Source organism: Trichomycterus rosablanca, chromosome 18 (assembly GCF_030014385.1).
Source record: "Trichomycterus rosablanca isolate fTriRos1 chromosome 18, fTriRos1.hap1, whole genome shotgun sequence".
NCBI lineage: Eukaryota > Metazoa > Chordata > Actinopteri > Siluriformes > Trichomycteridae > Trichomycterus > Trichomycterus rosablanca.
Window position 1 is genome coordinate 4,821,626 of NC_086005.1, and position 12,979 is coordinate 4,834,604.

General features: G+C 42.8%; 1 protein-coding gene across 2 annotated transcripts in view; it reads left to right on the plus strand.

Annotated features, from left to right (window-relative positions):
• LOC134332271 (rab GTPase-activating protein 1) overlaps window positions 1–12,979 on the plus strand; it is a 165,327-nt gene that overhangs the window by 40,728 nt on the left and 111,620 nt on the right. The gene's annotated exons all lie outside the window — the stretch shown is intronic.

Genomic DNA, 12,979 nt, shown 5'->3' on the forward strand with positions numbered 1-12,979 from the left:
GCAGCTCTTGTGGAGTGTTCCCGGTCTGCAGTGGTCAGTATCTATCAAAAGTGGTCCACGGAAGGAACAGTGGTAACCGGCGACAGGGTCATGGGCGGCCAAGGCTCATTGATGCACGTGGGGAGCGAAGGCTGGCCCGTGTGGTCTGATCCAACAGACGAGCTCCTGTAGCTCAGATTGCTGAAGAAGTTAATGCTGGTTCTGATAGAAAGGTGTCAGAATACGCAGTGCATCACAGTTTGTTGTGTATAGCGCTGTGTAGCTGCAGACCAGTCAGGGTGCCCATGCTGACCCCTGTCCACCGCCGAAAGTGCCAACAATGGGAACGTTTTGGCAGCAAAAGGGGGACCAATACAATATGGTTATTATGGTCATAATGTTATGCCTGATCAGTGTATGCAGTGTATGCTGTGAGGTCCTTCTGTTCTTGCACTGCATCGCCCAAATCCAGGCGACATTATTAGAACAGAAAAGAATGTATTTTCATGCCACGTGAATTCCTCTCCAGTGCTTTCCTCAGGAACAATAATCTGTGTATTTCTGGAGATCGAATCTCTTGTTTTTCATGTTCAGTCCTGCTATCTTGTTTTCTTTTCTTTGTTTTTTTTGTTCATGTTTTAGATCTTTAGTGCCAAGACACACAAACACATCCCTTCTCTATAAGCTTTTCATTCTTTCCCATCTCGGTGTGTTGGAGAAATCAGTTCCCGGCCTGCCACATCTGTCGGTAGGAAGTGACCGTGCCATTATGAAAGTCTTACTCACGGCGCTAATGGATAAATACAATTCATGTTTAGGTGGATGAAACACTTGCTGTTCGCTTCATCATGCAGGTGCTGCCTGTGATGGGGTTGTTTAACAAGCCAAATTCAACATGTTTAGTTAGTTGACTTCAGTCAGCTTTTGGTCAGCCTTACTGATCTTCATGCAGGTTTTTTTTGGCATTCTCCAGCTCTACGTATTTTTAACCAGACCTTATTTAATACCCTCATGTACCATGCTGCTGCTGCTGGGATCTGCAGGGCTGATCAGGATGAAACTTCCATTCTTGAGACTCGCCTCATAAATGCACCACAGTGGCGTGAGGGTTGTGTGTTTAGTCAGGTGGGTTTACCTGGGGTTGAGTTGTGAAGTGCAGTAAGTTCTCCTGATCTCTCTCTCTCTCTCTCTCTCTCTCTCTCTCTCTCTCTCTCTCTCTCTCTCGTCTATGCTTGTACTATCTCTTGTTTCTTGGCCCTTTTTAGCCTAGTGGGGCGGCACGGTGGCTTAGTGGGTAGCACTGTCGCCTCACAGCAAAAGAGTCCTGAGTTTGATCCCCAGGTAAAGTGGTTCGGGTCCTTTCTGTGTAGAGTTTGCATGTTCTCCCCGTGTCTGCATGGGTTTCCTCCCGGAGCTCCGGTTTCCTCCCACAGTCCAAAGAGATGCAGTGAGATGATTTAGAGATGCAAAATTGTCCATGACTGTTTGATATTAAAATTGTGAACTGAAGGCGCCCAGGTGGCGCAGCGGGATATTCCGCTGACGCACCAGCACCGAGTTTCTGAACCTCCCGGTTCGAGGCTCGGTGTTGCCACCGGTCGGCTGGGCGCCATCTGGCGGGCATAATTGGCAGTGCCTGCAGGGTGGGGGACCGGACTATATGTGGGTGGGTGGGTCTTCATGCGCTGTGTAAGGACCCTGATTTGCAGAAGAGACGCCCGTGCAGAATGCACGGACGAGAAGAGGAGGGCTGTACACGTGTAAAGAAGGCGTGGGGCAGCGGTGTGCTCTCCTTGGATGCAGGTCTGGTGTGCCTGTTAGCAGCGGAAGACAGATTGGAAGCGCTAAAAATTGGGAGAAAAATTGGGGAGAAAATTGGGAGAAAAAAAAAAAAAATAATAAAAAATAAAAAATTGTGAACTGATGAACCTTGTGTAATGAGTAACTAACGTTATTGTCATGAATGTAACCACAGTGTAAAAGATGATGTTAAAATCCCATTAAACAAACAATAAACATTTAGCCTAGTCAATTTGTCTTCCACTGCTGTGGATCCCTGATTGCATTCGAGGAGGGTATATTTGCTGCTCATGTGCTCTCCGATGCATGCGCGGTCCTAGCGGATCCCTTCTTTACACAGACACCTCTAGCTGCTAACCATGGTCTTTGCACAGAGTTTGAAGACCCTGCCCACTTAGTCTAGTCATTTCCCCACCCAGCAGACACGGTGGCTAATATGTCTCTGCTACAGGCACTAGATGGCGCCCGGCCGACCTGTAGCAGAGTTGAGATTCGAACCGGGGTGTTCAGAATCTCGGCACTGGTGTTCTAGCGGACTATCCCGCTGCGCCACCTGGGCTCCACAGATTTTATATTTTGTACTTGTTTTCTAAAGCCTCAGTCACTGTTTTGTTCTACCATGGACTGAGATTCTGCACCGGGGTTTTATCTACCAGGTTTGTGGGGATTCGCATCTCTCTCTCTCTCTCTCTCTCTCTCTCTCTCTCTCTCTCTCTCACTCTCTCTCTCTCTCTCTCTCTCTCTCTCTAGTGAGGTGTGTCTTTCCCTGTAACACCATCAGTGCTTTCACAGTAAATGATGGTGCTGTAATTTGATTTGGAGTTGTCTGTAATGTTTCATTAGAGAGATCAGGAGTCTCTGTGGCTATAACAGCAGTACTGTTTAGGTTAATGTGTATTCAAGTTACCTCACAGCTAATAGCAGCACTTTTACTACAAGGCTAAAGAAGAAGTCTAAGAAGAAAAATGGTTTGACGAGGGCCAAGGGTCAGAGCATCTCCAAAACTGCAACTATTGTGGGGTGTTCATGGTCTGCAGTGGTCAGTATCTATCAAAAGTGCATATCAAAAGATGGCGACAGGGTCATGGGCAGCCAAGGCTCTTTGATGCACGTGGGGAGGGAAGGCTGGCTCGTGTGGTCCGATCCAACAGACGAGCTACTGTAGCTCAAACTGCTGAAGAAGTTAATTCTGGTTCTGATAGAAAGGTGTTAGAATACACAGAGCATCACAGTTTGTTGCGTATGGGGCAGCAAAAGGGGGACTAACACAATATTAGAAAGGTGGTCATAATGTTATGCCTAATCAGTGTAGATAATACAAGACCAATAACATTAATAGCATAAAACACAGATTCATGTTGTGAATATCACAAATCTGAAAACACAGCGTTATGAAAACAAACAAAATTAATGCATGAACTGGAAGCACTGGGAAAATGTTAATCTACCTTTCGTTTCTCAGAGCCTCTTGTACATCCAATATGTACACACACAAAAATATTTTACTATTTATTATATTATTTATATTTATGTTAGTTTTTAGTCTCTTCTAGATTAAAATGCCGTTCAGAAACGTCTGTATCCACCCATAATGGTTTAAGTCATGATTATTTGAATCTTTTTCTGAAGAAATGGTTTTCTCAGAACACCTCGTTCCTCCTGCCTCCTACCGTTTGTGGTCTAGCCAGTACTGGTAAGCTGAACATTCTGCCCGTTTTAGTGCAAAAATTTGGACAAACAGTCAGCCTCATGTCCCCTGCCCATCGCACCCCGCCATCAGACACACCGCCCACCCCGAGAGATCTTGGCTTGCGCCCGAGTCGGCACGCTGAAAGAAAGCTGCCGCAGGACGTTATCTCATGCCATGCTCGAGACTGCACCAGCACAAATCTGCTCTAAGGGGCTTTTATTTTACATCTTTTAAAAATTAAAAGGGGTGTTCCAATACTTTTTCCATATAGTGTATATGCAGCGACCCTTCCTCACACTCTGGGTTGTTTTTAATCAGCCTCACTTCACCAGTTTACACAGTTACAGTTGATACAGGTACAGCTCACCAGTATCTACAGGATTTAAGTTGAAGGTGTAATTGAATGGATGAAACTGTCTCTTGCTCGCCCGTCACATCGAGCGTTACGGCAGAGAACCGCTGCTTTTACAGCACATCTGTGCAGGAGCATGTGGTGAGGTGGGCACATCTGCTCTGCTCTACGCGTGGCAACCCTGGCACCCTCTCTTCATGCATTTTATTAGGAACCAGAGCTTGGTGATATAAAAAATTCATTGTGATGAATATTTTAGCTCAGTACATTTTAAACTCGTCTTTATTTGTGTCAGTGAGCAGTAGCTGTTTCAGCTCATTTTGGAAACACATGCGTAGCAAACCACACTATTAATTAAGGTATAAAAACAATACTAATTATAAAAAATGATCCTGTTTTGGTGGTACGAGGAGGACCTACATAACATTAGGCAGGTGGTTTTAATGTTTTGGCTGATGTGTGTTTATACTGTACTGACTGTCCTTCGCTTCAGTTTTTCTCACGCTTCTTTAACTCGGGTACATTTGCAGAGTGACATGGCATCTGTTATGACAAGGTTAGGTCGGATCTTTTTCTTAATGACTGCAACGATTCTTTTAGGGTCCGGAGCTTCTCATTCATTTGAAAAAGTAGCTGTGAATGATTCAGTAGGACATTATTAACGTTATTAAATCTTTAGTAAACCAAACATCTCGAGCAGCTCTGCTCTTCACTGAGTGGGTGAAAGGATTGCTCTGTTTGCTTAGTCGTGCCCGTGTGGTGTTTTTACTGGGCACAGCCATCGGTCACAATTATAAAAAATCAACATCCCGCAGTGTTGTGGCGTCCCAGGTGGCTGCAAGATGTTCTCTTCTGCTCCCTCAAGCACCCACGCCAAAACCCAAACAAACTACAGTGTGTGAGTGTGTGAGAGAGGGAAAGAAACACACAGCAGTGTCCTTTTGTAGCTGATGAGCTCATATGTGGGGTTTTCTTTTTTATCTTCTCATTAGACTGTTTTAAATAGAGTCTAGTGAAGGTCCATCCATCAGAATGCCACTCAGTCTTTACCATAGTATAATATTACCACAGTATAATGTCAGTATTATGCAATATCCTTTCAGTATTATGTGCAATTACCTTTACAATAATGTATAAAATTAACTTTTTTTTGTGCAAATTTTCCCCCAATCTAGTCTTTTCCAATTACCCTGATTGCTTTACGCTTCCCCTCTACCGATACAACCCTCCACCCCTGACCGAGGAGCAAGCCAATCATTGTTCATGTAGCCGCCCAGCCCAGCAGAGCTGAGATTCAACACAATGTGTCAGCCCTGGTGTTCCAGCGTGTTTTTATCGCTGCGCCATCTGAGCGGCTAATAAAATTAACTTTAAATTACTTTTCTAATCACTAATAATGTGTATTAGGCACTGTTTTTTATTTTCTTTCTTATGTTTCTATAATTTTTCTGTTTAACTGCTGGCACAAGAATTTTGAAATTTCGGGACAAATAATGTTCTATCTTATCACAAATCCGAAGCGTGATTAAATGTTTATTTCAGCAGTGTATTATTGTTATTATTATTATTATTAGTGTGATTGCTGAAGGCAAGCACACTATTGTTATCCGTTAGTCATATTATTAGTGTGATTGCCTAAAGGCAATCATACTATTGTTATTGTTAAGTCATATTAGTGTGATTGCTGTAGGCAAGCACACTATTGTTATCCGAAAGTCATATTATTAGTGTGATTGCAGAATGCAAGCACACTATTGTTATTGTTATTTTCGTTTTCAATATATTATTATTATTCTGCCCGTTTTTTGTCCGTGCTTCTTCTCCCGCAGTTTTCGAGATATCGACCCCGTTCCAGCGCCAAATCGTCCGGCCCATACGGGAATAGAGCGCTTGTATACAACTTTTTGATCGAACCAACACTGTGGGCACAGTGCCCGTTTTAAGGTGCCCGTTTTTCCCCATTGACTCCCATTCATTTTGAAATGAATTTCGAGCTATCAACGCCGTTCCAACCCTTGATCGACCGGGTCATTAATTAGCGCCCAAATCCAAAAAATCATCCGGATACGCCCATCCGTGTGGCATTTATGCCCGTTTTTGCCCGAATTTTTGGACAAAAATCTTGACACCTTTGGCTTTCCACAGAACGTCAACGTGATGACGTAGACGGCATCTTCAGGCCGTTCTGAGAATAGAAAATGGCGGCCGCCAAAAAATCTGACTTATTTTGGTCTGTAACTAAAGTATTAGTGATTTTTAAGATGAAAACGCTGCACAGAATGAAATTATAGTGCAGTTAGACTTTGCAGTGAGCGTCATATCGTTCGCGCTGCAACAGAAACAAAGATATTTATATCCGTTAGCTTCAAGGCTAACGGATGCATTGAAATCAATGGGAATTGCTAAATGCTAAAAGAGGGACCGAAGTCTGAGTGCACTATGCCTGAAATCTGTAAATGAGACACAGCCGATCATAGATTGCGCAATACCATGGCCCCTGCAGTGATAATCACATGTAAATGAATGAGTACTGATTTGTAAGCAGTACAAACGTGCAGAAATGCATTTTTTTACAGGTTTGGCTTTTCAAACACACCCAGAGTGAACTAGTGCTCACACCACAGCTTGTGCACAGATACAGTGGCCTGTCTGGGAGAAAGTATTCACACCCCACGCACCGCACCACTTCTAAACGCATGCGCGCCCCCGACCTGCGCACGCCCGCCGACCGGCACACGGCAATCACACTCGCATTTTCTCCGGAAATGCACTCTCTAGTTATTATTATTAGTGTGATTGCAGAATGCAAGCACACTATTGTTATTGTTATTTTCGTTTTCAATATATTATTGCCATTCCGCCCGTTTTTTGTCTCCCTTTCTTCGTCCGCAATTTTCGAGATATCGACCCCGTTCCAGTGCCAAATCGTCCGGCCCATACGGGAATGGACTGCTTGTATACAGCTTTTGGATCGAACCAACACTGTGGGCACAGTGCCCGTTTTAAGGTGCCCGTTTTGCCCCATTGACTCCCATTCATTTTGAAAAAAATTTCGAGCTATCAACGCCGTTCCAACCCTTGATCGACCGGGTCATTAATTAGCGCCCAAATCCAAAAAATCATCCGGATACGCCCATCCGTGTGGCATTTATGCCCGTTTTTGCCCGAATTTTTGGACAAAAATCTTGACACCTTTGGCTTTCCACAGAACGTCAACGTGATGACGTAGGCGGCATCTTCAGCCCGTTCTGAGAATAGAAAATGGCGGCCGCCAAAAAAGCTGACTTATTTTGGTCTGTAACTAAAGTATTAGTGATTTTTAAAGTAAAAATGCTGCACAGAATGAAATTATAGTGCAGTTACACTTAGCAGTGAGCGTCAAATCGATCGCGTTGCAACAGAAAAAAAGATATTTCTATCCGTTAGCTTCAAGGCTAACGGATGCATTGAAATCAATGGGAATTGCTAAATGCTAAAAGAGGGACCGAAGTCTGAGTGCACTATGCCTGAATGCTGTAAATGAGACACAGCCGATCATAGATTGCGCAATACCATGGCCCCTGCAGTGATAATCACATGTAAATGAATGAGTACTGATTTGTAAGCAGTACAAACGTGCAGAAATGCATTTTTTTACAGGTTTGGCTTTTCAAACACACCCAGAGTGAACTTGTGCTCACACCACAGCTTGTGCACAGATACAGTGGCCTGTCTGGGAGAAAGTATTCACACCCCACGCACCGCACCACTTCTAAACGCATGCGCACCCCCAACCTGCGCACGCTTGCCGACCGGCACACGGCAATCACACTCGCATTTTCTCCGGAAATGCACTCTCTAGTTATTATTCCACCCGTTTTTTGTCTCCCTTTCTTCGTCCGCAGTTTTCGAGATATCGACCCCGTTCCAGCGCCAAATCGTCCGGCCCATACGGGAATGGACTGCTTGTATACAGCTTTTCGATTCGCCCGCTTGTTCACCCGCCACGCCCGTTTTTCCGGAAAATTTTTCCCATAGACTCCCATTCATTTTTGAAAAAATGTTGAGATATCGACGCCGTTCCAACTCTATATCGTCCGGCCCGTTTTTGACGTCACTTCTTGTTTTTTGCTTTTCGATCCGCTCGCCCGTTCACCCGCCACGCCCTCTTTTTTACCGTTTTTTGGTCCCATTGACTTCCATTCATTTTTTCTGAATGGTTGTTGAATGGTTATTTCTACAACCTTTATTTAACCTATGAGTCCCATTCACTTCCATTCATTTTTTGAAAGTTCGAGATATCGACGCCGTTCCAACTCTATATCGTGAAGCTCACTGATGTAACCCCGACTCAGATACAGCATGGGGATTCGAACCCACACCCACCTGCCACGCCCGGTTTTTGTCTCCATTAACTTTCATTCATTTTTTGAAAGTTCGAGATATCGACGCCGTTCCAACTCTATATCGAAAAGCTCACTGATGTAACCCCGACTCAGATACAGCATGGGGATTCGAACCCACGCCCACCTGCCACGCCCGGTTTTTGTCCCCATTCACTTCCATTAATTTTTTGAAAGTTCGAGATATCAACGCCGTTCCAACTCTATATCGTAAAGCTCACTGATGTAACCCCGACTCAGGTACAGCATGGGGATTCGAACCCACACCCACCTGCCACGCCCGGTTTTTGTTCCCAATCACTTCCATTCATTTTTTGAAAGTTTGAGATATCGACGCCGTTCCAACTCTATATCGTAAAGCTCACTGATGTAACCCGGACTCAGATACAGCATGGGGATTCGAACCCACACCCACCTGCCACGCCCGGTTTTTGTCCCCATTCACTTCCATTCATTTTTTAAAAATTTGAGATATCAACGCCGTTCCAACTCTAAATCGTAAAGCCCACTGATGTAACCCCGACTCAGATACAGCATGGGGATTCGAACCCACACCCACCTGCCACGCCCGGTTTTTGTCCCCATTCACTTCCATTCATTTTTTGAAAGTTCGAGATATCAACGCCGTTCCAACTCTATATCGTAAAGCTCACTGATGTAACCCCGACTCAGATACAGCATGGGGATTCGAACCCACACCCACCTGCCACGCCCGGTTTTTGTCCCCATTCACTTCTATTCATTTTTTGAAAGTTCGAGATATCGACGCCGTTCCAACTCTATATCGTAAAGCTCACTGATGTAACCCCGACTCAGATACAGCATGGGGATTCGAACCCACACCCACCTGCCACGCCCGGTTTTTGTTCCCATTCACTTCCATTCATTTTTGGAAAGTTCAAGATATCGACACCGTTCCAACTCTATATCGTAAAGCCCACTGATGTAACCCCGACTCAGATAAAGCATGGGGATTCGAACCCACACCCACCTGCCATGCCCGGTTTTTGTTCCCATTCACTTCCATTCATTTTTTGAAAGTTCGAGATATCAACGCCGTTCCAACTCTAAATCGTAAAGCCCACTGATGACACCCCGAGTTGGATAAAGCATTAGGATACGCGCCCGCCCGAACGGCACACGGCAATCACACTCGCATTTTCTCCGGAAATGCACTCTCTAGTTAGTGTGATTGCAGAATGCAAGCACACTATTGTTATTGTTATTTTCGTTTTCAATATATTATTGCCATTCCGCCCGTTTTTTGTCTCCCTTTCTTCGTCCGCAATTTTCGAGATATCGACCCCGTTCCAGTGCCAAATCGTCCGGCCCATACGGGAATGGACTGCTTGTATACAGCTTTTGGATCGAACCAACACTGTGGGCACAGTGCCCGTTTTAAGGTGCCCGTTTTGCCCCATTGACTCCCATTCATTTTGAAAAAAATGTCGAGCTATCAACGCCGTTCCAACCCTTGATCGACCGGGTCATTAATTAGCGCCCAAATCCAAAAAATCATCCGGATACGCCCATCCGTGTGGCATTTATGCCCGTATTTGCCCGAATTTTTGGACTAAAATCTTGACACCTTTGGCTTTCCACAGAACGTCAACGTGATGACGTAGGCGGCATCTTCAGTCCGTTCTGAGAACAGAAAATGGCCGCCGCCAAAAAATCTGACTTATTTTGGTCTGTAACTAAAGTATTAGTGATTTTTAAGGTGAAAACGCTGCACAGAATGAAATTATAAGACAGTAACACTTAGCAGTGAGCGTCAAATCGTTCGCGTTGCAACAGAAAAGAAGATATTTATATCCGTTAGCTTCAAGGCTAACAAATGCATTCAAATCAATGGCAATGGCTACATGCTAAAGGAGGGACCGAAGTGTGAGCACTGTGTAAGTGCACTATGAATGAAAGCTGTAAATGAGACACAGCCGATCATAGATTGCGCAATACCATTGACTTCCATTCATTTTTTTTGAATGGTTATTTAATGGTTATTTCTATAACCTTTATTTAACCTATAAGAGCCCCATTTACTTCCATTCAGTTTTTTGAAAGTTCGAGATATCAACGCCGTTCCAACTCTAAATTGTACAGCCCACTGATGTAACCCCGACTCAGATACAGCATGGGGATTCGAACCCACGCCCACCTGCCACGCCCGGTTTTCAGCCCCATTCACTTCCATTCATTTTTTGGAAATTTCAAGATATCAACGCCGTTCCAACTGTAAATCATCCGGGCAGTTAATGACACCCCAACCTGGATACAGCATGGTCATACGCAGCCCCGCCCACCTGCCACGCCCACTTTTTTTATATTTCGAGATATCAGCGCCGTTCCAACTCTAATTTGTTTAGCCCACTGATGACACCCCGACTTGGATACAGCCAGAGCCGTAGATAGAGAGAGTTGCGACACTCCTTGATCTCGCCGCTACGCGGTCACGTGGTTCATGTAACCCTCCAATAGTTCCAAACAAACCCGGCGCTGTCATGTTATCATATGGGACAGGCAGCAGTAACTGACATATTAAACGGTAAATAATAAAATATTGTACAGTTTCTGGGTATTTTCACCTGTCTTTACATTTACTGCATCTGCTTTAATGTCAATATAAAGTGGAAGGTATATAAAGTGGAAGATTGATGTTTATAATGACTTGGTAATAGGTCGTTCTTGTTAGCACACAGTACATTATATTAGCATACATTACATAATGCGATATCATTAAGTATTAGAGACAATATACAGTACAGAGATTAAAGTTTTTGGGGGTTTTTTTTTGCATAAACTAATCTCCCTTCACTCTCCTGAGGATTCATAATAATAATAATTTTGGTTAAACACTAAGCCATGTGGCTGGATTCATAAGGTTTACCTGCACTGAATGAACAGATTGATAAACACACTACCGTAACCTTTAACATTATAGTGCAGGTACAGGAAATAGCATTAATTCATCTCTTATTTCATGAGTGATTAATAATTGATTCCTACATGTAATACATTAATGAATTCATTATGAATATGCACAAGTTCATTTTGTCTAATGTAAGTGGTGGACAAGGTACACAAACCATGTAGTTGAGTTCAAGTAGAGATATCGAAGGTAAAATATTACTCCAGTAAAAGTAGTAGTGAAAGTAAAATACTCTTTACCTCCACTTGTGTAAAAGTACTAAAGCATTTACCTTCAAATGTACTTAAGTATGAAAGTAAAAGTAGCATGATTTATTGTGGTCCTAATGTTTTATTATCATTTCTGTAACAAGACTCTTGATTAATCAACTCATTTTAGGTGAAAAGACTCTAGTGGCATTAATTAATCTGACACTATTTTTTCCTCAGTATTTTCTGAGATATGTGTTCACAAAGCAGGATTTCTCCATGTAACTTAGGTCTAATGTAAAATCTGTTCAGTGAGAAAATAGTTAACCCTTGCTCAACCACACAGCCTTTATATTTTAAGACACTGACATACAGTACAACATAAGCATGTATCATGACAATCTCAACAAACGGCAATGTTTTGCCTGGTTGATGAGATCATAGCATGAGAAGAGAGAATGACAAATTTAGGTTTCAAATATAGGGATTTATTTAAGAATTCCTCAATGTAAGAGGAAACAACAAGACAAGACAAAATGGTGAAGTATGAGCAAAAATGTATGTGTGCAAATAAAAAAAATGACTACATGTAACATTTTGTAGATTCACTGTCGTACCATGGTTGGCTGTGCAGCATTTGGATGCACCAATCGGTCAGAGAAAGGAATGCAGATGTATGGCTTTCCAAAGGAAAGAGACAGAAGAAAAAAATGGTTAGCAATGGTCAGCAGAAGCAACATGACAATCACACAAAACTACAATAACAGAAAACTATGTCAAGTAAGTTATATGTAAAGTGAAATAGAAAATTATCTGTGGTAAACATTTCAAAGTGATTTGTTTTTAAACAAAGAGCACATTAGAAATCCAACTGACCATTATGGGGTATGTCTAAAGCATGTGTGGAAGCTGAACTTGCAAGCCTTTCTGCAGGCACATTTTGAGGAGGATCAATTCATTTCCACAAAAAAAGGCCAAATGAAGTTGAGGGCTGATGCCATTCCCACCGTATTTGTACATCGCTCTAGGCCTAAGAGGAGGAAGGCCCCTTCACTGAGACTTCCAGAAGAACTGCTAACAGTTACTGCAGTGACCAGTGACCACAACTACTATGCTACAAATACATGTGGTATGATATTGTACATGTGAACTCTCAGTAATATATACTACTCTAAATCTGAAAAAGTTGGGATGGTATGGAAAATGCAAATAAATAAAGCAGTGATTTAGAAATGTATGTAGTTGTATTGAATTGCAAACAGTATGAACAAAGGATATTTTATCTTTTACAGCTTTATTCCATTTATTTCATTCGCTAAAGGCATGTACAAAGGCATGCATCCAGGAAAGTTTTTTGGAAGCAAAGATAGGGGGAAGATAATCACTTTATCAGCAAATGTGTAAGAACACTGTTAAAAACCTGTGGGAGTGGAGGCATTTGGGTTGTACCATTGTACATGAAATATTCCATATGCATACTGTCTGCAATGAAATTAAATCCAACTAAAAGTACTTTTACAAATAATTCATTTCTTCATTTACATTCACCATACCATCCTAACCTTTTCTGATTTGGGTTTCTAATAATATTCCTCGTTTCACATCAGTTCATGTCTAGCCTACATTCCTGCCATGTTGTTAATCAGCACATTATTGTTT